The following is a 26556-nucleotide window of genomic DNA, read 5'->3' on the forward strand; positions in this document are numbered from 1 at the left end:
ACTTAGTGACAGCAATAAAAGCGACATGAGCTAACATCTAGGGAAGGCTTTCTGGTGTCCAGATGGCAGGCGGGGATTTATATGGATAATCCTGTTTAAACGTCATGATAATCTAAGAGGAAAACATCATGTAGTTGTCCCATTTTATAGATGAATTTAATGCTATACACTCCCCTCCTCCACATGACTTAGATAATAGGAGAGAGAGGGCTTAGGGATCCAAAGACCTAGGACTCCTCTCAACCAGCCACAGGACTGCCAGCAAACCCCGGCACCACTTAGACCCTCCATCTCTTCTTCTCAAAGTACGATGCATCGTCACAGAGTCCAGTGATCTCAGGAACGCAGGTACCTGATAACTGAGGTATGTTTTTGTATGCTTTCAAGGATTCAAACATCTGTAACAACAAACCTTAACTACTGGGGGTGGGTGCGGAGCGGGGAGGTGCACGTTTTCAGCAAGGGGGTCCTTTGGGCTCTCGATCACTTAAACCACAAAGATGAGAGGTAGAGTCTAGCTTCCAGCAATTTGTCCTCATCACAAAGAGGAGAAGAATGAAAAAGAGAAGTGGCCCCGAGTATAATGCAGAGACTAGGTGTTCGGGCCCCAAGGAGCAGGGTGGCTCTGTCCCCCCTCACTTCTCACCTGCTTTGAAGCGGTTTCAGGAAGAGTAAAAAGACTGCCAAGCGTCAGGAGATGCCCAACTCAGATGTCCTTCAGGAAGGGCGGATGAAAGAGGTCTTGCCCAGACAGAGCTCACATATTCAGAACCAACGGGGAATAATGACCCTGCAGATGCGTGGCGGCGCTCTGCAATGAATACATTAGAGGTGGCAACCATTGAATGCGGAGCAGCTGCGCACTCCCCACCAGATGGCCTTGCTGATCTGAATAGTTTTAAACATTGTTTTATTTCCAAAGATAAGTGAAATAAGAATCTGGTTAACCCTTGAACAAGAAGAACTGCCTGGCAACAGTTCTTGGGAATTTATTTCTTTTGGATGGAAAGAGTGAGCAATCGGACTGAAATGCAATGTCCTCTGGAGGGTTCTGGAATAAGATGAGGGTGAAACAGGATTTTTCCAGAACATCCACTGTTTGCTGCTCGAAGACAGGTCTAGCCCTTACTAGGGGTGGCAAGATGCAAGCACAGCAACTCCTGCACTGCTCCCAGGTGGGATGTGTAGACTCCGGGGCCATGGGGAAGTGTGGGCCAACCTCCCAGGAGTGTGCTAAGGTATGCCAGGAGCTGCAGGAAGCCACAACTAGAAGCTTCTGGGTTTTACATGTTTAAACACTGACAGCATTGTTTATAAATTAAGTTATACTCAGATACATCACTAAGGGATACAAAATCTGCACAGAGTTGCAGCTTGTCTTGCCTTCTGCAAGCAGCCTGGGGGCAGTCCCTGGCACTCCAGTGAGAATTTATTATCTTCTGCCTTCAGGGTCCCCTAGAGGTGAGCTTGAGAAGCCCTGATACAGGGCCTGGGAGGAGAACTAACAGGAGCTGAACACCTATTCCATGGCAGGCACTAAGGCACCTCTCACGCACCCTGCCTTTGAAACGATAACAATAGATGCAATCGCTCCATTTTGCAGGTAGAAAACTGAGGCTCTGGGCAGTGAAGTGGCTTGTCCTAAATGACACAGCAAGTAAGTGGTAGAGCTGGAATTAAACATGAGCTGAAGTCCAAACCACCCCTCTCACAGGGGGCGTGGGGGCAGGACCCCACATACATTATGGCTTCCAATTACCATGCTTGCAATTTTACTCACATAGAGTATTATTTTTACAACCACAAAGATGGGAAAGATAAAACAACAATGACAATTAATGTTGAGGCAATAGGAGTGGCAAATAGAAAGTGGGCTGGGCCAAGGTCCCTGGACACGAGGTCCCATCTCTGAGCCTCAGTTTCCTCATCGGTTGAAAACGGGTCACTCATGTCCCTCTCCCCAGATCCGGTGCAACAGCAAAGAGATTGCAGGGCTGTACAAGGCAAGGTGTCATGGCACGGAAGGGGTTTATGCAAAGTGCCAAGTGGGAAGTTACAGTCAAGCTCCACTTTATCCCTTCACTTTTCAAGTTATCTTCTCTCTCCAACAGACATAGTGCAATGCTCAACTGCTTTAAAAACAAAAACCAAATCCGATTGCCATTTAAGCAAGAATGACACGCCTGGGAGTGAGCCTGGGAGGGACATGTCCCGTGCCCTCTCTGCCACAGCCATGGGACTCCCTGAGCCACCACAGTACTCCCTGGAGTGGGCATCCACATGCACGATCCGGAAGAGTGCCAAGGGACCACAAGCAGAAAGGGCAGTGAGACCCCAGAGGATGATGTCTCGTGACTGACTGTGTGCTGAGGCCAAATCAGCCTCTGACCCCTCTGACCCCGATCCGGCTTCACACGGCTGCACAGCGTGGGAACAGGCACATTGCCCCCATGGAAGGCGAAGCATGGTGGCTGGGACTGGAGATGAAGTCCACGCCCTAGAAGTACATGAACACACACACACACACTCACACCACGTGCACGCACACCCATCGGGTTACTACGTGCCCTTGGCATGCTAAGTCACTTCAGTTGTGTCTGACTCCGTGTGACCCCATGGACTGTGGCCCGCCAGGCTCTTCTGTCCATGGGATTCTCCAGGCAAGAATACTGGAGTGGGTTGCCACTTCCTTCTCCAGGGGATCGTCCCAACCCAGGGATCGAAGCCTCATGTCTTACGTTTCCTGCATTGGCAGGCAGGTTCTTTACCACCAGTGCCACCTGCGAAGCCCCATTGCCGTTGGGCAGACCGCTTTACCTTTCTGTGCCTCGGTTTGCTCATCTATCGAAGGGAGACAGTGGCGCTTTGCGCCCACCAGAAAACGGTGAGGATCCAGATGACTTGTACACAATGCCTCCATGGGGCCGCCAACTCCAAGTGCTCCACAAACAGCGACCAGATCCCCACCATGTCTCTTCCTTCTCTCCCTCCCACCTCTGCAGACAGGATCTCAGTTGAGCAGGATGGACTCTCGCCCGGGGTATGAAGACCCAGCCAGGCCTGGATGCAAGACAGGAAGAAGGAAAGTCGCAAAGGCTGCGTGTCAGCAACGTCTGAACAAAACTGATTGAAACAGGCCCTCTCCTGCGCTGACACGGCAACAGTGACGCTGGTCTCACCAGGACACGTGGAGCCAAGAACTAGATTTTGGATGGGAGGAGAGATCCAGAGAAGAAACTAATTTTAAACATGGTCGTTTAAGCCAATATTTTATAACTATAAATGGAATATAACCTTTTAAAAAAAAGTAAATGGCAACCAAAATACATGTAGTTGTACCAGTTGAAATAATCGCAAAACAAAACTCCTTAGTATTCAATAAATACATAATTTTAAACGGTAGTCTCAAACTCTCCTTCTAACATCCTTGACACTTTTAGAAAAGAAACCTAGTTTCTAATAACCTCACTCAAATCTGAAATCTAGATTCCCAACCTCTGTAAAATAAATAGGTCAAGTAAGTATTTATTTATAGACATATCACCCCAGACACCGAACACAGATCAGCCTATCGAAAAGGAAAAGAATTCTTTTCTCTTCTCCATTAAGTAGAGACATTCTGAAAGTGTTTGGTGGGGTATGATTTCTTTCTAAAAAAATCTTTCCAAGTTTTTATTCTTGACGCTGGAAAGGTGGACCTTCAATAAACATCATAACAAAGACATGTTCTCCAAGAACAGCTTGGTAAGATGATGTTTCAGTGGAATCCTCCACGCCCACCCTGCTGATGGAGAGGACTAGTCTCCTTTTGCAACGAGTTAAAGCACAGAGGGGAGCTTCTCTGGTGGCTCAGAGGTAAAGGACCTGCCTGCCAATGCAGGAGACATGGGTTCGATCCCTGATTCAGGAAGATCCCCTGTAGAAGGAAATGGCAACCCGCTCCAGTATTCTTGCCTGGAGAATCCCATGGACAGAGGAGCCTGGTGAGTACAATCCATGCGGTTGCAAAGAGTTGGGCACAACTCAGCAGCTGAACATGCACACAGAGCAGAGAGGGGATAGGAGAGGAAGTGATACAGGGTATAAAAGCAGACCGCTGGGCAGCAAGAGCCGCCCGGGAACTCAGTTCTACGTAAACAAGTAAACACGTAACATCTTGGAATTAACCATGGAAGAGTGGAATTTTTCCATAAAGATCTGGAAAGCGTTCAGGCGTCATGATGAAGGTTGGGACTTGTTTGCAGACAGAAGACTTCTTCCTGAGCTTAAAAAAATCTCAAACTTTTAAAAAGTTGACAAAAAAAAAATCCTTGTAGCTGACTTTCTATCAACAACTGCTCTGGGTCAGTTCAGAAAAATATCTGGTCAAAGCACATAGATATTCAGACCTTGAGTCAGCTCAAAGTCAGTAACAACTTCTCCCAACACAATCCAAGGGCCTACACGATGATTTGTCCACCCATGCAAGGCCCAGCAGAGGCCTTGGAGCACCAAACTGGACTTGGTGTCCCCGGGGACACATGGTGAGCAAACCAGAAGCATGCCCGATTCTATGGCTCTTATACCACAAGGCCCTGAAACAACCCCCTGACTAGGTGACCTTGGGCAGGCCCCCTAACCTCCGAGCCCTGGTCAGCAGCCACGCTGTGACTGGGGACATTCTCCAGTCAAGGAAAGGGCAGGACTCTGCCCCAGGCAGGTGCCGCCCCTGTTCCTGTCTCCATCTGACTCCCCCAGCCTCCCTGGATGGCTGCCATCTCCTTCTACATTGACCCATGAACCCCTGCTCCCCCTTCCAATATCAGCCAAGCTCCCCCAACCCAGCCCTCAGACCAAGTCAGCCCCTATATGCTTGTTGGGCTGGCATTTTCCTTGGCCAGTGGACTATAAGCTCCTTGAAGGCAAGACTCTTCTGTTCACTTTAAAAATATTTCCTAAAGAAGGAAATTGGAAAGACAGGCAGGAAGCAGGCAACACATACAGAAACAGAGTCACAAACAGAATTCCCAACGATGGGAAGGGGAGCGAGCCGGTGTTTAACACAGGATTTTAAATTTTGCAGGTTTTTGGAATCTGCTTCTCTAGGATTAGTCCCTATGGCACTGAAAAGCCATTTCTTGGTATCTCTCTGGCCTGCAGCTGACGCTGGTTTCAAGGGCGGGACTGTCCAGTGGGATGGCCCCAGGCTTGAGCACCCAGAGGGCCACCCCACCCGTCCCCGGTTCTGCTGGAGCAGAAACAAGGGTCTGCAGGGGCCGAGGCTGTATCTTACTCCCCTAACCTCCAGTGTACCTCCCCGCTGTTCCAAGTTAGCTTTGGTCCTCAAGAAAACGCCAAATGACGTGTCTCAGCAAGTGCGTGGCTCTTACCTGTGGCCGGAAAGTTTGTTTTTTTCCGTTTTGTATAGTTTTTCACTCACTTTCAGCTCTTAGAACCCCTTCAGGCAAGTTTTTCTGAATGCACTCAGCCTGCCCAGCTTCTTAGCAAAAGCCACAAAACCCCAGGACTGAGTGCTGGACAAAAGGGGAAAAAAAGAAAATTCTTCCTCCTGTTGGATCCTTTTCATTCCTTTCCTGTAAAGGAAATCTGGAAATGTTTCAAAAACATCAAGTATTCAGAGTCAACTGAAAATCCAAATTAGCTTTTTCCCTTCTGTCTTTCTCTTTTTCTTTCTTTCTTCTATTTTTTGAAGGGGGGAGTGTGTTCTCCTCAGCCACTTTCACCTCTTCTATGCTTAAAAGAGACAAAATACCAATTACTATGTAATTAAATGAGCTCCTTCATTCAATTAGTTTGAAGGATTTACTGGTTTTTATGGGCAGGAGACACCAGATTTTTAGGTTAAAGTAATTCTTCATGGCATTCCAGAGTGCCAGGGCTGGATGGGTTTAAGTGTCAACCAGTCTGTGCCAGCAGGTTGGGACCAGGGGGAGACTGGAGCCTCTGTAATGACCCCTCCGCAGGTCTGTCACTGCTTCTGCCTTTCTCCAGCCTCACCCACCCCTCCTCCTATGAAATTGGCCACAAGAAAAGCTGACGTTGTCACAAAGCAATACAGGTTGACTTTTTTTTTCCCTGAATATTCATACCCTGGGATTATTTTCACTTTCGGATGACAAAACACAGTTTACAACATCGCTGGACTGTCTTTGGTTAGTTAATCAGTGTGTCTGAGGTTTTCACACCCTTTGCAGCAGTTGTAAAAACACTGAGTGGAAACGAATGATCGTGAACAAACCCCAAGGAAGCTTTTCCCTACGAAAGGCCAATAGCATTCACTTTACAATGGAAAAAAAGATGGAGGCGTTTCAGCTTGGGGAGGAGGGAGACCCCTACCTGGACTGCCAGTCACCTCGCTCCCAGAAGGGTGGGGTCAGTGCAAAGGGACCCCTGTCCCCAGTCCCCTCACAGCTTGCTGAGAACAGGCAGGGCCTTGGGGTAACGGCAGGATTGTGTGAGCACCTCCCAGAGCTTTGACCTTTTCCTCTTGCCCCTGTCACCCCCACTCCTGCTGCAATCTGACCCAAAGGGGGCTTTGCAGCAGGAGCAGAGGAGCTGTTTGCACACCCCAGAGTCACTGGCTGGGCTTCTCCAAACATCAACGGGCATGCAGACCCCTACCCCTAGTTATGTGACGACAGCACCCACCACTTAACTACGATAATGTGCCAGGACTCTTGCAAGCAGCATATTTGAAGTCTCTTTAAAATTATCTTTGGGATCTCAAAGAAGAAGTTAGGGGAAAAAATGTTCAAAGGTAGAGGAAGCTCTTAGACATTTATCTTCCTTGGATATTTTCCGGTCGGTAATTTGCATTCACATCATTCAGGGAAACCACGGGCACTTTCACACTGGTCCTGACCCATCTGTTCAGCCATCAGTGCTGGGCCTTGAGGAGGGATGAAGGAAAAGGCAGACTTCCACCCCGCCCTCCTGAGACCCGTCCATGATTCAGTTAGGGACAGAAGTCACCAGAACAGAGCCTCAGAACCAACCCCAGGCACCTGAGAGACCATCTTTTCAGAGTCTTCATTTCCCAGGAAAGGAAAAGTCAGGGAATCTGCCCCCAAATCAAAGTTGATTTTCAAGTCTGACAAACAGGGCATTTTGAGGAGGTTATATGTTGGCAATGAAGCTGATAACTGGAAGCCACAGCCATCAGCTACTTTGGGAAACAAAGTTAGAAATAGAAAGTAATACTGTTTCTCCAGGTAGAGCTGGGTTTTCAAATTTCATTAAAGGTTGGGTCTAAACATATAAAATGAAAATGATGTACTGAGGCAATTATCCAGATACTTAATGTCCAAACTCCCAGAACCTTTGCCTCAATTACTGAAATAACTGAGGCAAAAAAATGAGCATATGGCTCATTCCAGGAATAGCTGCCTCCAGTTTTCACCCCCTCTGGTGGCGGGGAGCGGGGGTCAGAGGCAGAGCCAACAGTAGTGGAGACCAGTCACCACTTATGAGCAGTTCCTGGGGAGCAGGGTGGGGCTACAAGCACAGTGGGCAAGCAGGTGACCCCAAGCCCACTCCAGTTCCCCAGCTGAAAAGAGAGGGTGACGATCATAACATCTAGTCTAACAGAATTGCACAAAGGACTAAGATGACCCATGGAACGCTCTGAGCAAGAAGCCTGGTATCCCCAGGCGCTTGACTGGTTGGTCACTACCTTCATTGTATTTATCATCATCATTCCTGTTATTCGTATTACCACTTGCTCGTAGGACTTATGTTTAGTAAACATGTTGGTATGTCTCTGATCTGGTCTGTGTCACGCCGTTCTGTGTTTCATTCTGGCCTCTTCTGGAAAGCCAGCTCTCTGAAATGCATCAGAAACTAATTACTTCGATGTCTGTTGCAACAGCTGATCCTTCATATTCTAGTACAGAAAGACAAGATCAAAGCACCTACATTTATTTTAATGTCTTCTAAGCTGGTTGAAAAAGAATCACCACGCTCTTATTAAAAATTCTGCTTTCATATCACCTGTCTTAGCCCTACTCTTACAAACAAAAAATCAGAAAGGCAGAGGAAATAATTATTTTTTTAAAAAGACCTTATCTTGCAAATAACTGCAGAGCATTCCATTGTAATAAGAAACATAAATTCGAACAATAAAAAAAAAAAGGATCATTTTTTTACTTTCAGCCTTTGATCTGATGGTATTTGGGGCCCCAAGCCCACATAGATGGCAGAGCAAGGAGAAATGCAAGCTGGGAAGAAAGTGAGAAAATGTCTGCATAGGTCTGAGCACATCCCTCTCTGGGCTAAGCCACCGGCAGACATGAGTGGGAAACGACCAGTCAGGGTGGGGACTCTGCCTCTCAGAGCCAAAATGTCCCGTTTTGAATGTCTGAATGCACAGACATTCAGCTCAGTATCACGCCCCACAGGCCCCCGCCTCAGAGGCAGTGATTTGAAATTTCGGCTCTACCAGGCAGAGGTGCAAACTCCCAAACCAACATCTCGCTTGCTTCCCCACATCCCATAAGACTCCCAAACACAGGGAGAATTGGGTTCATCTGAATTCTGCAAGTTTAGCTCTAGCACCAGTCAAGGCCACACAGACCATGCAGGCAGCCAGGAGACGCAAGTCTTGTGAAGTTCAGGTTCACCCTTGCAGTTTTCAGACTCCATCTGTGGGTGTGAAGGGTGTGACCCTGCAGGAGTCAGGAGGGCTGGTCCCGCGGGGTTGGACAAGGGAGCCCAGCGGCTCTGGGGGGCTGAAGGGTGCCTCCACCACACCCAGCGACAGAAGGGGAAACCCTGACAAGCAGAGCGTACAGCTGAGTCCTGGGTTCAGAGGACAGGGGAGCCAGGTGTTTCCCCAGAGACCAGCAAGACCACAGGACTCATGAGTGTATGATTTCAGGTTGTAGAAATCTGAGTGACCGACTTTGAACAGGCGAGGCAGAGAAGACCGCCAATTTCACCAGTGTCCCCTCAGAAGCTCCTGCCAAGGGATACCTGAGCCCAGAGACCAGCTTAGCCCCTCCCCAGCCCATCAGCTCATCCCTGCCCAACCAGGGACCTCCGAGGGGGGCTCTGTTTCTTACCTCCTTCATTCCTCTCCCTGCCTGGCCTACCAACAAAAGGCACTGGGAAATCACTGTTTCCCAAAATGGATGTAAGACTCTGTAGGGCACAAGATAAACAAACAGCTTTCACCCCAGCCCCAGATCTGCAGAATCTACTACGGGCAGGGTGAGGCAGGTAGGCACTCTCTCCTATTCACTTTCAAGCCTCAAGCCAATGGCCACGGATATTCCTTCCTTCCAAGCCTCCCTTATGTAGCCACAGCCGCTGCTGTGAATTAGGAACTTGATGGAACAAGGGCAGCACTCACACCCTGGCACTCAGCCTGGGCTGGCCCCATAGGACTCTGCATTCAAGGACTTCTAGAATCCTTTCTCCTTGTTTCCTGTCCACATCATGGACAACAACATGCCCATGGTGTCAACACAGGGACGCCTGGGGAATGCCAGCTGCCTCTTCTCACTGCTTTAGACCCCCCAGTCACCCTCAACATCAGCCTTAGGGGAAGAAAACATTCCTTCTCTGCCTTGAACACAGTGGGGGAAAGTCTGACTGGTCAGGCTACACAAAAGGAGAAAGTGGGCAGAACCGGTTGGTTCTGGGACTGAACCCATTTCCAAATAAAATCTAAGTGGTGGCAGCTCTCCCTTCTTGTCCCTGCTCCAGGAGGAGAGAAGCCCAGGCCAGTCACTTCCCTCTCAAGGATCAGCCTAGAGGCGCTCTGCTTCAGTGAAGACGCCCCAAAGGGCAGTGACTAAATGCTGGGCTCTTCCCCATTCCCAAATTTAGGCAAAAAGACTGGCTCCCAGTGAAACGTGACCATGGGGTGCAGAATCCCAGGAAGGAGGGACATCTCTCTGGGGCATCACAGGGACTCTCTCTACTCAGAGCCCAGTTTATTCATCCAATGCAAACCTGCAGGACAGTCAGCGGTTACCCCCCAGGGTCTTCTGTGGGGAGAGGACCAAAGGGGCGTCAGTCTCACAGTATGTTTGTTCCAGGCTCTTATTTCATCTTTCAGGAGACTCATGTGCTGCTGGTGGGAACTGTACTGGGGACAAGAGCTTGGAAGACTAGCCACATGTACGGATACTGAGCACAGTTTCCCAAAGACCAGCGATTCTACTCGTAGGTCCATGCCCGGCAGAAACGCATCCTCACGCTGATCAAGGCCACATACTAGAATTAGGATGCTCAGAGCCCCAGCTGTAAGGCCAAACTAACACTGCAACACCAGGGAAGAATCTCTCAAATGCAGTACTAAGCGCAAGAAACTAGACACAAAAGAGAACATTCCGCATAGTTCCATTTATATTAAGTACAAAGAACAGGCAGAGGCAGTGGAGATGAGGATGGTGATCTTGCATGACTGGGGGCTGGGGAGGGGTGGTCAGTGAGTAGAATGGAACTGGGCGATTCTGGGGTATGGTTTCCACACTCGACTGAGATGCTGCTTACATAGGCGAGTTCTGTTTATGCAAGTCCATCAAGCTGTGAACCTTTGCAGATGCTCTCCAGTTAGGTTTGCTATCCTCCATGGGAGGGAAAAGTTCATAAAAAGAAGAAAGAATGGGTGGTGGTAGGTTTCTGTCCCACAAGAAACTAAGAGAGAAGCAGAGAGCACACAGGAATTTGACTCGGGCATGAATGTGCCCATACAATTCCGCTCTCACACTTTGACCCTGAAGGACAATGTTCTCAGAGAGATGCCCACTTCCTTTCAGAAGCAGCAAACCAAGGCCACCTCTGCTCATAATCACTCAGGGCTGATTTTAAAACCCATGTCTCGGTCTGGAGGCTAATGACCTCCAGTTCCCAGATTCGAAGGGTTTCCAGGGTCTTAAAGGGTTCTTCTCAGGGTGGACTTGGCAAAGAGGCTGCAAGCCCCAGTCCTCTTGGGCCGTGTCGTGGGGCCATTTCATACTGGCAGCCACCTGCAGGCCAGGCAGCGATGAGGTCTAAGTGTCTGTTAGTCATTCAGTCGTGTCTGACTCTTTGCAACCCCACAGACTGTAGTCCACCAGGCTCCACTGTCCATGGAATTCTCCAGGCAAGAATCCTGGAGTGGGTGGCCATTCTCTTCTCCAAGAGGATCTCTTCGACTCAGGGATCGAACCCAGGTCTCCCGCATTGCAGGTAGATCCTTTACTGTCTGAGCCACCAGAGAAGCCCATGAGTTTTAAAGTGAGAAGGGAACATGCTCTTTGATCCTGGGGAGAGTTGGTCACTAGGGAATCCCATCTGGTGCCCAAGGGACAAGAAGCCCACCATATTCTTAACCTTAAAGAGAGAGACCCCAAGTCCTGGCATGTCACTCGAGGTCACCATGACCACCCCTGTCACTGTCCCAACGTCACAGACTCTGCCCATCCAGGAGGCCCGCTAGGCCATCCCTCCCTCCTTTCTGGGCTCAGAGCTTCCTGCACCCTACTCTCCTCTCAGCTTCCTCCATCACTCCCTGGAACCCTCTGATCTGACACCTCCATGGACCCTTGGCCACGCTTGCTCAGTGTACCAACGGGCATGCGCACACAACACCCCTGCCCTTCATCTCCCTTTGAGCACTTATCACTGTTGAAATAAATCACTTGACTCAGTGTTTGCATCTTGTCCACCCACTAGAAACCGAGCTCCACGCAGGCAGGAACCAGGTGTGTCTTAGCCATCACCAGCTCCCCAGCAGCCAGCTGTCTATTTCCTTGTCTGTGTCCATCTGTGGGTTAAGGCTCAGAATGGGGACACCGAGGCATTTCCAATACCTGGCTGTCCACCAGGGTCATTTCTTCCTCTCCCTGACATCTTCTGTAGAAAGAGGGGCATGCAGCCATGGGGCAAGTCTTAGAACCAAATCTCAGCCCAGCCACGGCCAGCTGGTTGACCCTGGGCGAGTTGCCCAAACCTCTCTGAACTTTATCAGCTTCTCTATAAACAAGGATCTCAGGGCTGGAGGGGAGACTGACTTATGTTAAGCACTACCTACAGTCTTTACAGTTTCCTTCCATTTGAGGTCATCATCCAAGAAAGCCAACTCACAGCCCGAAACAGGGATTTGGACCCCGGTCCATTCATTCATCAGCAGGTCCCACGCAGTGTGGCTGGGTGGGACATGGACACAGTAGGTGGACCCCACAGATGAGACCCCGGCCACCTCAGTGTTTGTGAGGTTTTGCAGAGGTTAGAGCTAGTCATGAAGTTTCGCACGTTCATCTTTTTGTGTTTCTCTCTCTCTCTCTTTTTTTTTTTTGGTTTACGCATCAAGATTTTTTCCCCCAATAGTTTTAAACCCAACATTATTATTTAAGGTATCTAAATCTCCCACACCAGCTAATAAAAATATTGTGGGCTTTTCTTCCTGTTATGTTTCTTTTCAGAGTAAAAACAATGACTGCGGATGTCTTCACGGGGAAAAGAAATAAAACCAGCTTTTGTCTGTAGACCAAGGTGCAATAACGTGTCATTTCCTGAGTGAGTTAAGTCCTGGCTGAGCACGACCTTGAATGGGAGGATGTGATTCCGGACACCCAGGTACTGCAGACCGTCTCAGGCTCAGCAAGGGGAGATGCAGCCTCCAGAACCACTCCAACCGCTGAGTGGCTCTTTCTCCCCAGTCAGGACGGGTATAAAAGACAGCTTCTTTCTTGGAGCATCGCAGCCCCATTCAGACCCAGCGGCTTGTGACAATGAAAAGCAAGCACAGCGTCCTGGCTCCCTTTGAGCTCACACCCCTGGTGACCTCTGTACAAACTGAGAACAAAGGAGGGGGGAATCCACAGTCACTCCCCATGTCCCCCCGCCCCGAGACACGGCTCTGAAGAGCTGTCCTTAGGGATTCTGAGTGGAGCAACCCCCCCAGCCTCCTCCCCTAATATAAAATAACTTTAATCCTCATTCAAGATCTCCGGTTCCAATTTAAACATGGCAAGTCCCAGCTCTCCTCCGCTGGAACCTCCCCTCCCTTTGGCAGCCAGCCCAGGGATGCTACCTTCCGCTTCTCCACTGGCTTCTAAGAGGAAGCAGGCACCCACTGAGCCCATACAAGCCCCAGTTCAACGCGCTGGAGAGAACAAAGACTTCACACAAAGAAGAAATGGGCTTCTCCAAGCCCTGCAGCCACTGGCTCCCGAGGAGAGACGCTTTGGCAGCTGGGGTCCACCCCCTCCCATCCCCACGGCTTCGCTCCAGGGCTGGGAAATGACAAGACTGACCTATGGTGGCCTTGGAGTCCTGGACTGTCTTCAGGGGTCTTCCACTCAGCTGGCAGGGCAGAGCCCAAGCCCGGGGCGACCAGAGATGAAAGTCCAGAGGGATGGGGCTGGTTCTCTAAGGACCGAGCCCCCGGGGCTGCAAATAGAAACACACATAAACAAACCATTGTGAGATGTCCAGGAGCTCTTTGCATTCTTCTCCAAGTTGAGCTGCAGACAGTAGGAGCTTTAGTCCTCATGCCATCCATTCTCAAGAGCCCACAGGTGGATTTTCCCAGATTTCTGATGCACCAAATCTGAGAAAGCCACGTGTAATCCCACTAGCACATGAGGACAATCCCTCTGTGTCCCGATTCAGCTCAGCAAGTCTCTCCTCAGCATGAACCAGGGTCAGGAACCCCGCCAGAACCCGCAGAACAAACCAAGGTGATGCGACCACAGCCCGGCCCTCCTCGTGCTCACAATCTACCGTTCAGACAAGCCGCTGTAGGTCAAGGTGGTCTAGGGTGGGCATGACACAAGCTGTCTCACACCAGCTCCATGGCCACAACCTGTGCAGTCACACGGGGGTGGGGGTGGGGTCCTGGTGCCCACAGGGGCACTTGGTTAATGCTCTGCTCTCCTTGTTTGGAGAAAGTGAAAGTCGCTGTATAGTCCATGGAATTCTCCAGGCCAGAATACTGGAGTGGGTATCCTTTCTTTTCTCCAGGGGATCTTCCCAACCCAGGGGTTTAACCCAGGTCTCCCGCATTGCAAGCAGATTCTTTACCAGCTGAGCCACAAAGGAAGCCCAGTTTGAAGTTCTTAATAATTTTTTCATAAAGTGTTAGTTGTTCAGTCATGTCCGAGTCTTTGTGACCCCATGGATTTATAGCCCGCTAGGCTCCTCTGTCCATGGAATTCTCCAGGCAAGAATACTGGAGTCAGTAGCCATTCTCTTCTCCAGGGGATCTTCCCAACCAGGGATTGAACCTAGTCTCCTGCATTGCAGGCAGATCCTTTAGGGGCTTGCATTTTTATGTTGTACTAAGGTCGAGTTGACTCACTGGAAAAGACTCTGATGCTGGGAAAGGTTGGGGGCGGGAGGAGAAGGGGACGACAGAGGATGAGATGGCTGGATGGCATCACCGACTCTGTGGACATGAGTTTGAGTGAACTCCAGGAGTTGGTGATGGATAGGGAGGCCTGGCGTGCTGTGATTCATGGGGTCGCGGAGAGTCGGACACGACTGAGCAACTGAACTAAACTGAACTGAAGGTCTACAAATTTTAGCGCCATTTCTGGAGTTAATGAAAGAGTAATACAACAGAAAAAGAAATCACCTCCAAAGAGCTTCTCTGATTCCTGGTACACGTAACAGCTAGGACTCTTTGCAATCCCATGGACTGTAACCTGCCAGACTCCTCTGTCCATGGAATTCTCCAGGCAAGAATATTGGAGTGGATTTGCATTCCCATCTCCAGGGGATCTTCCCAACCCAGGGATTGAACCCAGGTCTCCTACATTGCAGGTGAATTCTTTACTGGCTGAACTACCAGGGAGGTCCAAAGTATTAAATATCAATACAAATGGATACTTAGAAAATGGCAGAATGCCCGGGGTTTAATCCCATCGCTGGTTTCAGCAGGGACCTTTCCAGGATCACTGCAGACTTAGTACCTTCCATTCTATACCAGGAGTTTCCACAAGCCCATTTATCATAGCTCTGATTCATCACAGTATCTTCTCTAACACAGCTTGGCCTGATGACTTAAAAATACGGGGACCTTTAATTTATCAAGCTAATGTGATTACACAGCCATCCCACAGTCTAGCCATCTCACAGGCACTCACGTGGAGGCCGCTCCTATGAAATTTATGATCGGAAGCTTACATGCTTCCAGCCCCTTTAAATGGGAAAATCTTTACCGTAGTTGAGGGATGAACTCATTTCATAATCTGAAAAAAAAACAATCAAACCTTTCCACAAGTGCCCTGCTCTGTTAGTTTTTACCACTCATCCCCAGACAGCGGGGTTTAAATACCATTTACCAACAAGCTTAGTTTTAACCTGCCTTTACAGAGGATGCAAAATCAATTACATATCAGCTGATAACACCTGCGCATCTCGTGTTGGTGGCATCTGGTAACTAACGCTGCCCGTGAGGCTGACCAGGAGCAGCTTCACACAGCACCTTCCGGTTATTACAAGCATCACTCGGACCCAGAGCAGAATGTAGGGGCTTCAGACATAGCAGGCTGCATGGGGATTTTGCATCTTGAAGAAATCAGTTTGTATGCAGTGTAATTAAAATACACCAGAGCAAGGGACTTCCCTGGCGGTTCAGTGGTTAGGAGTCTGTGCTTCCACCACAAGGGGCTTAGGCTCGATCCCTGGCTGGGGAGCTGAGATCCTGCATGCCATGCAGTGTGGTGAAAAGCCACAGAATAAAATGCACTAGAGCATAATTCAATTGGAATGGAGGGTCCCCATCAAACCACATGCAGCTGCAGAAATCTTTCCAACCTTAAAATGACCTGCAAGGGACGGGGCAGAAATCTCCTTCAGATCTGTGGAGTGCGTCCTCCTCTACTGGTATCCCTGTGCTCACCATTCAAAGATGGAAGGGACATGACATCTTCTCAGTCACGGCCCTCGTGTTGCAGATGAGGAAAGAGGCTCAAAGAAGTCAAGTAAGCGGCCTGAGGACGCGGAGCAGCCAGTGAGAGCAGGAGCTAGACGTGTACAGGCCTGAAAAAGTGAGGGCAGCCCCACAAGGGAAGAGTCAGTGACCTCTGAAGTCAGACTGCCTGGGTCCAAGTGAGAGCAGGAGCTAGACGTGCACAGGCCTGAAAAAGTGAGGGCAGCCCCATAAGGGAAGAGTCAGCGACCTCTGAAGTCAGAGGGCCTGGGGCCAAGTCCCAACTCTTACCATTCATAAGTTACCAAAATGTGGGTAGGGTGACCTCTCTAGCCTCAGTTTTCACATCTGTAAAATGGGGATGTTAATCATGTCTGTCGCAAGGTTGCCAAGAGTAAATGGAATAATGCAAAATCTAGCACACACTAAGTACCCAAATGTAGGTTACTATTATCAGAATTCAAGTTTCTCAATTCCCTGTCCTGGGTTCTATTTCACCAAAGTGAAGTGAAAGTTGCTCAGTCATGTCTGACTCTTTGCGACCCCGTGGACTATACAGTCCATGGAAATCTCCAGGCCAGAATACAGGTGTGGGTAGCCTTTCCCTTATCCAGGAGATCTTCTCAACCCAGGGATCAAACCCAGGTCCTTCACATTGCAGGCGGATTCTTTACCAGCTGAGCCACAAGGGAAGCCCAAGAATACTGGAGTGGATAGCCTATCCTTTCTCTAGCGGATCGTCCTGACCCAGGGATCGAACCCAGATCCCCCACATTGCAGGTGGATACTTTACCAACTGTGCTATCAATGAAGCCCATTTCACCAAACTGCTGCTGCTAAGTCTTTTCAGTAACATCCAACTCTGTGCGACCCCATAGACGGAAGCCCACCAGGCTCCCCAGTCCCTGGGATTCTCCAGGCAAGAACACTGGAGTGGGTTGCCATTTCCTTCTCCAATGCATGAAAGTGAAAAGTGAAAGTGAAGTCACTCAGTCGTGTCCGACTCTTCGAGACCCCATGGACTGCAGCCTACCAGGCTCCTCCGTCCATGTTATTTTCCAGGCAAGAGTACTGGAGTGGGTTGCCATTGCCTTCTCCATTTTACCAGACTATTCTCTATATGTTATAGGTTCCTTGTCTCTGAGAATTTCTCAGATCTAGAGAAGAAGGCAGTGTGCGTACCCAGGGATGAGGCACCTACAAAGCTCCAGGTGGGCACATAGAGACATGAAACACATAAACCATGGGTCTTTCAGAATTTGTTAATCTGATAAAAGCTAATTTTAATTGATGGCCAATTGGGAGGGATCCAAAAACAATCTAAAAGATAAATGACAACACTGAAGTTCATGAAATTCTAAGGTGCTTCCAGAGTGCTATGACTCCCTAGGTTTAATGAAATTAGATGGCAGCAAGACAAGATCTGTAGCACAGTGATGGAACTGTACCTGCGTCAGTTTTCTGGTTTTGATAATGTCCTATGGTTACGTAAGATGTTATCATTGTGGGAAGCTGGTTGAAGAGTACACAGGAACTCTGTGCTATTTTTGCAACTTCTTATGAGTCTAAAATTACTTCAAATTAAAAAGCTAAAATAAAATTATGGGCAGAATCCAGGAGTGCCAAAAGACTAAGGGGACTCCTGGCAAGTTGTCAACATGTCAAGACATCAGGGCCAGGTGTGGGGAGCCGTCGGAGAGGGGAAGAACCTCCCCATGAGGGCACAGAGGAAGTCAAGTCCTGAGGGAGGGTAGGACTTGGTCAAGGTCAGGGGAAGAAAGTAAGGTTCAAGGCAGGGGCCGCACCAGCTGGGGACTCTGCTATGTCCCGCTCCCTCTCCATAGGGTGCCCTCTCCCTGAACCAGGCTGTCTGGAGTCATCACTAAACTCAAGTGAACAGCCACATGCTCACCTTTGGGATTTCACAGACTATTTCAGTCCTGTTTTCATGAGTGTGGTTTCAGCTGCCCACCCAAGACTTCCCCCATCAAGTATATGCTTACATAAAAATAACTTCTGCTCACAAGCCAAACCCTCAGTGAGAAGACAAAAAGGATAGGGGTTTTGCTTCTCACTAGCCCTGCCTTTTGAAACCACAGCAGCTGCAGGCCAGCGCAGCATGGGACAAGGGTTCTTCACCCAGAGATGAGAGACAGTGGGAAAGCGAAGCTGTAAAGGAGCTTCCCCGGTGGGATTCCCTGGTGACTCAAATGGTAAAGAATCTGCCTGCAAAGTGGGAGACTTGTGTTCGATCCCTGAGTCGGAAAGATCCCCTGGAAAGGTGAATGGCTACCACTCCAGGTCTTGCCTGGAAAATCCCATGGATAGAAGATCCTGGCGAGCTACAGTCCGTGGGATTGTACAAAGTCAGACACGACTGAACGACTAACATTTTCAAAGGAAAATGAAAGAACACTTCATTCAACCCAAGTGTGCTATAAACCAAGTTCTCTGACCTGCTCTCCCAGACCGACCTGATCCCACCCCATCAGCTAATCCCCTCCTGGGATCTTGGCACTGGCTGTTCCCTCCACCTGGGATGCTGTTTCTGAGCTACAGACCGTGGTGCCTTCTTGTCGTTCAAGAATCAGCTTAAATGTCACCTTTCTGGAAAGGCCGTCTCCAATCACCCAGACAGTCACCCCCTAACATGTAGCACTTATTATTGTCTGTTCTCTGATATTTATGAACTTGTCTATGAGATGGACCCTGTTCGTCAAGTCACTGCCAGATTCTCAGCTCTTACCATCAAGGGATGGTGACTCTTAAAGGGGGTGCAGAGCCTGAGTCAGAAGAGTTGAAGATGAAGATCAGGCTCCCAAACAGTTTTCATGAGCGAATCTGCAGGATCAAGGGGCAATCCAATGTATTCTTGCCTTTCCTCCTTGCAGCCACTTGTCTTTTCAGCCACTTGTCCATCCAGCCAACCATTCTTTCCCATGGCCCGCGTCCTGGGGATATAACCTTGAATAAGATGCACCTCCTACCCTAAAGGGACAGATAACATTCTGATGGCAGAGACAGAAAGGAGGTAATTCCTGCAGTGACATGCTAAAGGCCAAAGGCGACTCCTGGGCCTCTGGCTGGGCCCCTGTGGATATGAGGGCCATTCATGCAGAAAAGAAAATCAGAGCTAAAATCCCACGGAAGCTGCAGTGATGGAACACGTATGCTAGTTACATCCAGGGAATCCGAACAAAAACCCAAAGAAAGTCACAGTTGAGGACAGGCTGAGGACAAAAGTGGCTCGCCCCTGAGATCTCTGCAGATTAACGGCCCCCATCTTTGCCGTGGAAGACCTGGAACTCCTTCTCAGAAGAACAGCTGTGATCACTGCTACGTTCCATCATAAAGAGCTTAACGCTCGCACCCACGTACGAACATAAGCACATACGCGCACACACACAGATGCCTGGGGCCCACCCCTGAAGAGCTCATGCACGACTGGAATACGTGTTTTCTTTCAAAAAGCCCCACAAGGTTTTAGATTTAGAACCTGCATTTAGAACCAACAAGCTTCCAGCAAAGTTTCCTCTGATTGTAGTTATATAGGTGCATTGCAGTGGCAACAATAACAGTGTGAAAAGGATCCAGGAGGCTCTTAACAGGTGAGCCTCCTGAAGCGCCGGGAACATTCCAGTCACAACACAAAAGCTAGCCTGGGGACTCGGCTCAACACCCGGGAACGCACCCTCAGCCACTGCAGCACCCCCGCCCGGGAGAGCTGCCGACTGGCCCTGCGGGTTTCCTTCCTTGTTGTGGCCCAGCCTCGTTAAAAATCAACTTCATAATGTACCCTGGAGTCACAAGCACAGCCCCGTGTTTATGGGCTCGGCCAGATCAGATAAAATTTCATTCTCTGAATTGGTTCCTAATTTAATTACTCCCCGGATAAGCGCTGGCCTCCCACTGCTGCAGGGAAAGAACTTGGGAGGCCCTGGCGCCACGAGCCACGGGCTGCAGCTCTCGCTTGGCGGCTGGTGGAGGATGAGCTGTTGCGGGGCCTCTGCAGGTCAGAGAGTGTTAGGACAGAGGGCGAGGGCCAGGCAGTTACAGTCTGTCCACCCAACCAGCCTGCATTTACCATCCCCAGCCAATCAAAAGGGTGACCTGCCACTTTACTAAGGGCTCAGGGAGAATGTTGAGGGTAACTGAATCGACTCTGAAAACCCAGATTCAATCTTGACTCTGTGTGGCTTCCTGGGCCTCAGCTTCCCCCTCTGCAAAATGGGGCAGAACTATGTTCCCCTGAAGGCCTTTGGAAGCTCTAAGATTCAGACAAGTCAGAGGGAATCAGAACCTCATCTGACAATCAGTCCTCCTTTAGGGCCAGGAGAAGAGCATATAAAAAAGTAAATGAATTATGGAAAGCAAGTAAAGATAGCTCAAAAAATTTAATTCTAGAAATGGAAACATGTCCACAGAAAGACTCATAAATGAATGTTGATAGCAGCATTATCCCTAAGAGCCGAAAAGTGGAACCACCCTATCAACAGATGGATGGATAAATGTAACATAGCCTATTCATACAATGGGATGTTATGTGGCCATATAAAGGAACGAAGTACTGATATAAGCTACCATATAGATGAACCATGAAACATGACATTAAGCGAAAGAAACCAGACACACAAAAAACCATATCCTATGTGATTCCATTCATCTTAGGTCCAGAATAAAGAAAGTAATAGAGATAGAAAGTAGATTCTTGGTTGCTTAGGGTGGGGGTGGTGAATGGGGAGATAGGGGCTAACAGCCAATAGGTACACGGTTTCCTTTTAATACAGGACACGTGGTTCTGGTTGCACACATCTGTGAACCTGCTAAAAACTACTGAACTGTGTGCTTTAAATGGTGAACTTTATGTCATGTGAATTACATCTCATTAAAGCTGTTTTATAAAAAGGATAGGTTGAACAGACAAAAACAAATCTGTTGCATGATTTTTAAAAATAAATCAGATGAGCACTTTGTAAAGTAAATATATATAACATAAATACACATATACACGCACACATTCTCCCTAAACAGTTCCATGGCTTCATAACTGATCCAAAGGTACATAAACCAAAAAGTAAAAAATAAAAACTGCTGACTTGAAAGTGGGCAGGCTTGCATTTTTCTATTGATTTATTTCAGTTTTAACAGCCAAAAGCAAATTTATTTTCTACCATTGAAATGGCAACTGAGGTTTCATCTACTCTTTAATACATCATTTTTATTCTTGGAACCAAATTGTGAACAATGCAAAAGATCCGTGGATTTTCAACAGACAACTGGTGAGCAAAGGATTTTTTTTTCTTTTTGCCTGGAAGCTATTTCCAATGAAGAGGCCACATTTGCTAAGCTCCCTCTTCCCTTTTGTGTATCTTTCCATATCTAATTTCTCACAGAAACTGCCACGGAATAAGTATAAATAGCTTTCAAAGTTAGGGCGACACAGATGTCAGGCTGATCCCCACTCCATCATCCTGAGCGTTCTTTCATCTTCTTATTTAGTGCGCCTGACAACTTTCTTCAGCGAGTTCAACATGTCCTAAAAGCAGCTGTTTCCTCTGACTTTCAAAACAGTGCGGGTGAATTACTGGTCTGATATGGGGTTGGCTGGGGCCTTCCTGGAACTATTATCTTGATCGAGAATGTGACAGAATAAGGGAAGGTCACAACATGTGGGTCCGACTACAGATGACCACAGAAAAGGCAATCGTTTGAGAGTCCCACAGTTCAGGAACATCCAGGCAAACAGGAAGACGGTCCTCTCTAAGGACTCACCATTTCTAAGCCCAGAGGGTACTTCTTTCAGACAAGAAATATTGATGGGTCAGAGTAAGAGGCAAGCAGGGGAAGCTGAGTGCTTAACCCCGGATGGTGCACGGGGCACGCTCAGGATGGTGACTCGGCTCGCCACGCCCCTCCCCTCAGATCACCACCCTGTTTCACTTCCTCCCCTGAGCGAGGCTTGACATCCTGGGACCCCGAGCAGAGAGATGCTTGAAGCTCCTACAGCCAGGACACCATGCCCCGTATGAGACCAAGAAGGATTCCTGCCGTTTCAACTGAGTCCTGGTCCCAAAGCAACAGCACATGGAGGGAGAGACAGCGCTGGCCTCCACCCCAAGAAGGGCTGCCTGGGACGCCAGGCAAAGGAGGTGTTGGTACCAGCCAACCCGAGGCCAGAGCCGGGGGACCCCCCCATCCTGCCAAGATCCCGCGGGATCCCCATTCATCTGTCCTTCATCACCTGTGATGATAGGGGGATTCCAGGTGGGGACAAGCCTGGACTCAGAGCTCACTTGTGAGCCAGGTCGGCCCGCTCCCACCGACCAGACGACCCTCACTGTGTTCGTTGAGACGCTGGAGAGAGGCTTCCCAGCGAGGGCTGCCCCCTCGAGAATAAACCTGCTCCCTCCCAACACAGACACACACACACACACACACACATACACACACACACACAGTGCCGGGAACAGAGGCCCTGGCCCAGCCCGACTGTAGCCCCCAGTCCCTCATTCCAAAGAAGAGGGCAGAGACCAAATAGGTGGTGACATCCTGTCTCCAGCAAATGTCTGACAAGTCTGCGCTGTTCATCACGGAAAAATGAAAAATCTAAACGGCCCCAAGAATCTGCCGGAGGATGACATCCGACGGAGGCCCTCAGACTTCAACCTTGAACCAGGAATGAGACCGCAGAAAGGACACCACCGATACTGAATTCTTCTCCACATCTTCTTAAAGCAACAGCGATTCTGAAATCGAGTGTCTTGTTACACGACCCAGATACGAGCCAGCTGCAGCCAGCTCCCACCTGGACGTCCAGGAAACGGAAGGCAGGGAAGCCGGCCGGTCCCACGGGACCTGGGCCAAAACTGTGCCCTGCCCAGGGTGACTGCAACTTGACAGATGGCATGATCACAGGTGTCTACTGGGAAACCCCACTGACTGGCCCAGTTCCCTGGGGCCACCCGCTTTCTTGTAATCCTGGAGATCCCTGACGTGCACAAAGCAAATGCAGCTCTGAGTGTATACATTTGGAAGACTCTTTATATAAACAGGTTCACGAATCAGAGGGAACAATCCTCTGTAGACCAATAGTCTGATTTTCAGTTTGGAAATTATGGTCTCTATAAATACACTCCAGGACATACTTTATATTTTTAATGCAAATATTTACATTCCAAACAAAGGAGCATGGAACTTAATGACAAGCTATTTATACTGGCTATAAGAAACACTAACAGCTCCCACATTTCTTGCTTGAGTTAATGGCTCCTGCTTCTATTCCTGAAATACAAATTTCCATAGTATTTTTCCCCAAGACTCTCAAGACACACAAAAAAAACTGTGGTTACTACCTTTTAATAGCCCAAAACCTAATGTCAGGAAAGCCAAGTTTACTACATTAGGCTCTTGACTCCTTCTGAAATTTACTGATAAGCACTAACTCTCCTGCACCATGCTACCAAATTGGGGTTACTTTTCTGTCTTCTTTGGGTGTATATTCAGAGGCCCACATGAAATCCATCACAGTCCTTTCTCCAGGACAGGCTGGTTCTTGATGTGTTAATTCAACAAACGACAGTCTCTCGTGACTGACCAGACCCCGAGACGGCCTCTCACCCTTGAGAGGCTCACCAGGCCAGGGTGAGAGGACCGCACCCAGGAATACTAGAAAGAACATGGTAAAAAGGAGGATGGGGTCAAGGTCAAGTTCAGTAGAGGAGCCCTGCAGACACTCAGAGGAGAACGGTGACATCTGGATGGAAGGATGTAGAAAGATGGTTAAGAATCACTCGCACAACTTCCAGAAGGCAATGATGAGAGGGGTGCAGGCGGGTGGACGAAGGTTCAGGCTGTGAGGGGGAATCAAGAGCGTGGGACCGTGAGCAGGCAGAAAGGCTCTCACACTCAGGCTACCAGGCTGTCAGTCTGCCGGTGGTTCCACCCCTCCTCCTAAATTACCCCTGTGTTACAGTTAGAATGCAGCCTTGAGGTCAAAGGCTGATCATTACCTCAATCTGACTCATCACCACCGTGCTCTACAGACAGCAACACAGGTGACAGGCTCACCTCCTAACCTCAATGTCCTTATCGACTGCGTATCTGATGCTGTCCTTATCAATTCTGCACCTAACAGGTGCCACGAGTGAGACCCCTCCATGGGTCAGGCCCTGGGCTCAGCACTCATCATTTGCTCTGGGTGGATGGAGGGGTCAGGGGAGGTGGGGGGTCGGGGGGGACTCTTCTTGACCACTCCTGATGTTTCCCTCCTCATGGAGAGAGCGCCGCCTGTGTACTACCACTGTGTCTCCACCTGGTGAGGTCCGCACCATCCCAGGAGCGTGCAAGGAAGAGCCTGGCCGCATTTCTTCCCACATAGAGTAGGCACTGCCCCCTGCTGGCTGCCCCAGGGCCGGGGGGGGGCGGTGGCGGCTGCCCCGGAAGAGGCTGCCGCTTTCCCACTGGCCTGCGACTCAGGGGAGGTCAGTGGGCCTCACTGTCTGCTTCTCACTCCAGGTATGCGATGCCCACATGCCCACTGGTTCAATCACATTCTCCAAGGTCCACTTCAGTTGGGACTAAATACTGCATTTCTATCTTTATGCATCTTTCTCCTCCCCTCTCTCCATTCGTTCAGAACTTGGCCAGGAAAGACCTTGAACCCTAATTTGTACTGCAAAAAGAAAGTGAAAGTTGTTCAGTCATGTCCAACTCTTTGGAACCCCATGGAGAACCTTCCAGGCCAGAATACTGGAGTGAGTAGCCTCTCCCTTCTCCAGGGGATCTTTCCAACCCAGGAATCAAACCCAGGTCTCCCACCTTGCAAGTGGATTCTTTACCAGCTGAGCCACAAGGGAAACCCAAGAATACTGGAGTGGGTAGCCTATCCCTTCTCCAGCGGATCTTCCTGACCCACGAATAGAACTGGGGTCTCCTGCATTGCAGCCAGATTCTTTACCAACTGAGCTATCAGGGAAGCCCACTTACACTAACCCAAACTACACTACAAAAATAAGACAGAGATTATCAACCCCACTTTATAGATGAGGAAACTGGGGACCAAGCAGATGTAACCACTGGCCCAGGGTCATGATAATGGAACAAAGAAACACGGGAGAGACTCAAGCCCAGGTCTACGTGGTGTCCAGGCTCACCCCACCACCTAGGCTACCTCTCCAAGGGGATATGGGATTCAACACTCAAGCTAAATGCACATCCGTGTGGTGGGCACTAAACCTTTGGTTGATTGGAAAATGAAGGTGCTAGTCAAACTTGCCTCATTCAGCCCGAATCAGCTGACAAATGTCACAGACAGGAGACACAGCAGTCCAGACCCCTTTCAACAAGGAGTGAGACAATAACACAGCTTTACAGGCTTCTCAGACTCTGAAATGCACCTTCCAACCTCACAGCAAATGCACTATGGGCCCCTGGCCCTCAGGGAAGCTCCCTACAAGGGCAAGCAGAGCAGGTCAGAACTTCCCCGAGATCCAGGACAGCCCTGGGAAGAAGGGACCCACCATCTCCAGAGGCCTATCCCTTTCCGAGGTCACACCAATATCTTCTCGACCACAGGGAGCAAAAAGGGTCAGCAGGCACATATTCCATTTCAAGAGAAGAAGTGAAACCACCAGGTTCTTGCCCGGCATAGGAAAAAATGATTGCGCCTGAGCAGGTGGTGAAGGCCAGGGAGGCCTGGCATACTGTAGTCCATGGGGTCGCAAAGAGTGGGACACGACTGAGCATCTGAACAGCAAGGTGGCGCTAGTGGGTGAAGAACTGGCTGCCATCACAGGAGACGTAAGAGACCTGGGTTCGATCCCTGGGTCGGGAAGATCCCCTGGAGGAGGGCATGGCAACCCACTCCAGTATTCTTGCCTGGAGAGCCCCACGGACAGAGGAGCCTGGTGGGCTACAGTCCATGGGGTCGCACAGAGTCGGACACAACTGAGGCGATTTAGCACAGCACAGCCCTGTAATCTAATTATGTGCCTGTATTGGGGTATTTTCCAGGCACCTGGATGATGAGGCAGCCTGTCTCAATATTTTTATCACAAGCACAGTTCTGGAAAGGGTCCAGGTTTCCATTATAATGGTACTCTCTGCTTTTGAGGATCTGCCAGCCTCTCTTGCTTCAGAGACCCAGAAGGCCTGGACCCGGACAAATTCTGGAAATGCAGCGTAGGTGTCAGGACAAGCCTGCCTGGGCAAGAAGTCCCCGCACACCTGCTCAGAACTCTCTGAAGCTTGGAGTGGGGCTCAGGAATGCAACATTCGAAAGCCGCCCTCCCCAGCACATCCCCTGATCTGCCCCTGGCTTAATCACACTACACAGGAGCCCAGCCGAACTGCCTGACCGCCTGTCCATGGCATCCACTGGAAGCATCTCAGAGGGCGGCTGTGGATGCAGCTCTCTCTTTGCCTGGAAAGATGAAGCAATCAGCCTGACTAAAAGCCAAGGCGTCCTGGGGTGTCAGAGAAGCTCTCTGAGGTAGAATATGCTAGAAATCATGCTCCCCTCCTCCACCAAGAAACATACACAGCTACATTAAAAAAAAAAAAAAAAACTGGGCAAGCAATTTCAGGGAGCTCAGAGACATTCTCCCATCCCCAGTAATGAGCTCTAGAGCTGATGTATATTAAGCACTTACTGTATGCTAGGCACCACTCCAAGCTGGTATTAAGTGCCCTGT

At 49.4% G+C, this 26556-nt stretch overlaps 1 protein-coding gene across 8 annotated transcripts in view; it reads right to left on the reverse strand.

Moving 5' to 3' along the window:
• CHST15 (carbohydrate sulfotransferase 15) overlaps nt 1-26556 on the reverse strand; it is an 89696-nt gene that overhangs the window by 57531 nt on the left and 5609 nt on the right. For 3 of the 8 annotated variants that reach the window (XR_016038807.1, XM_088842410.1, XM_055424444.2), the window contains exons 2-3: nt 13245-13380; nt 2818-3060 (exon numbers count right to left, since the gene is read on the reverse strand). The exons of 2 other annotated variants lie outside the window; for them this stretch is intronic. The gene's annotated coding sequence lies outside the window, so the exon portion shown is untranslated. Of the gene's footprint in view, nt 1-2817; nt 3061-5369; nt 5574-13244; nt 13381-18611; nt 20365-26556 lie in introns of those variants that run through there. 3 more of the 8 variants (XM_088842408.1, XM_088842409.1, XM_055424442.2) reach the window with 3 other exon arrangements.

Source organism: Moschus berezovskii, chromosome 12 (assembly GCF_049115385.1).
Source record: "Moschus berezovskii isolate FMDL1 chromosome 12, NW_MosBer_1.0, whole genome shotgun sequence".
Classification (NCBI taxonomy): domain Eukaryota; kingdom Metazoa; phylum Chordata; class Mammalia; order Artiodactyla; family Moschidae; genus Moschus; species Moschus berezovskii.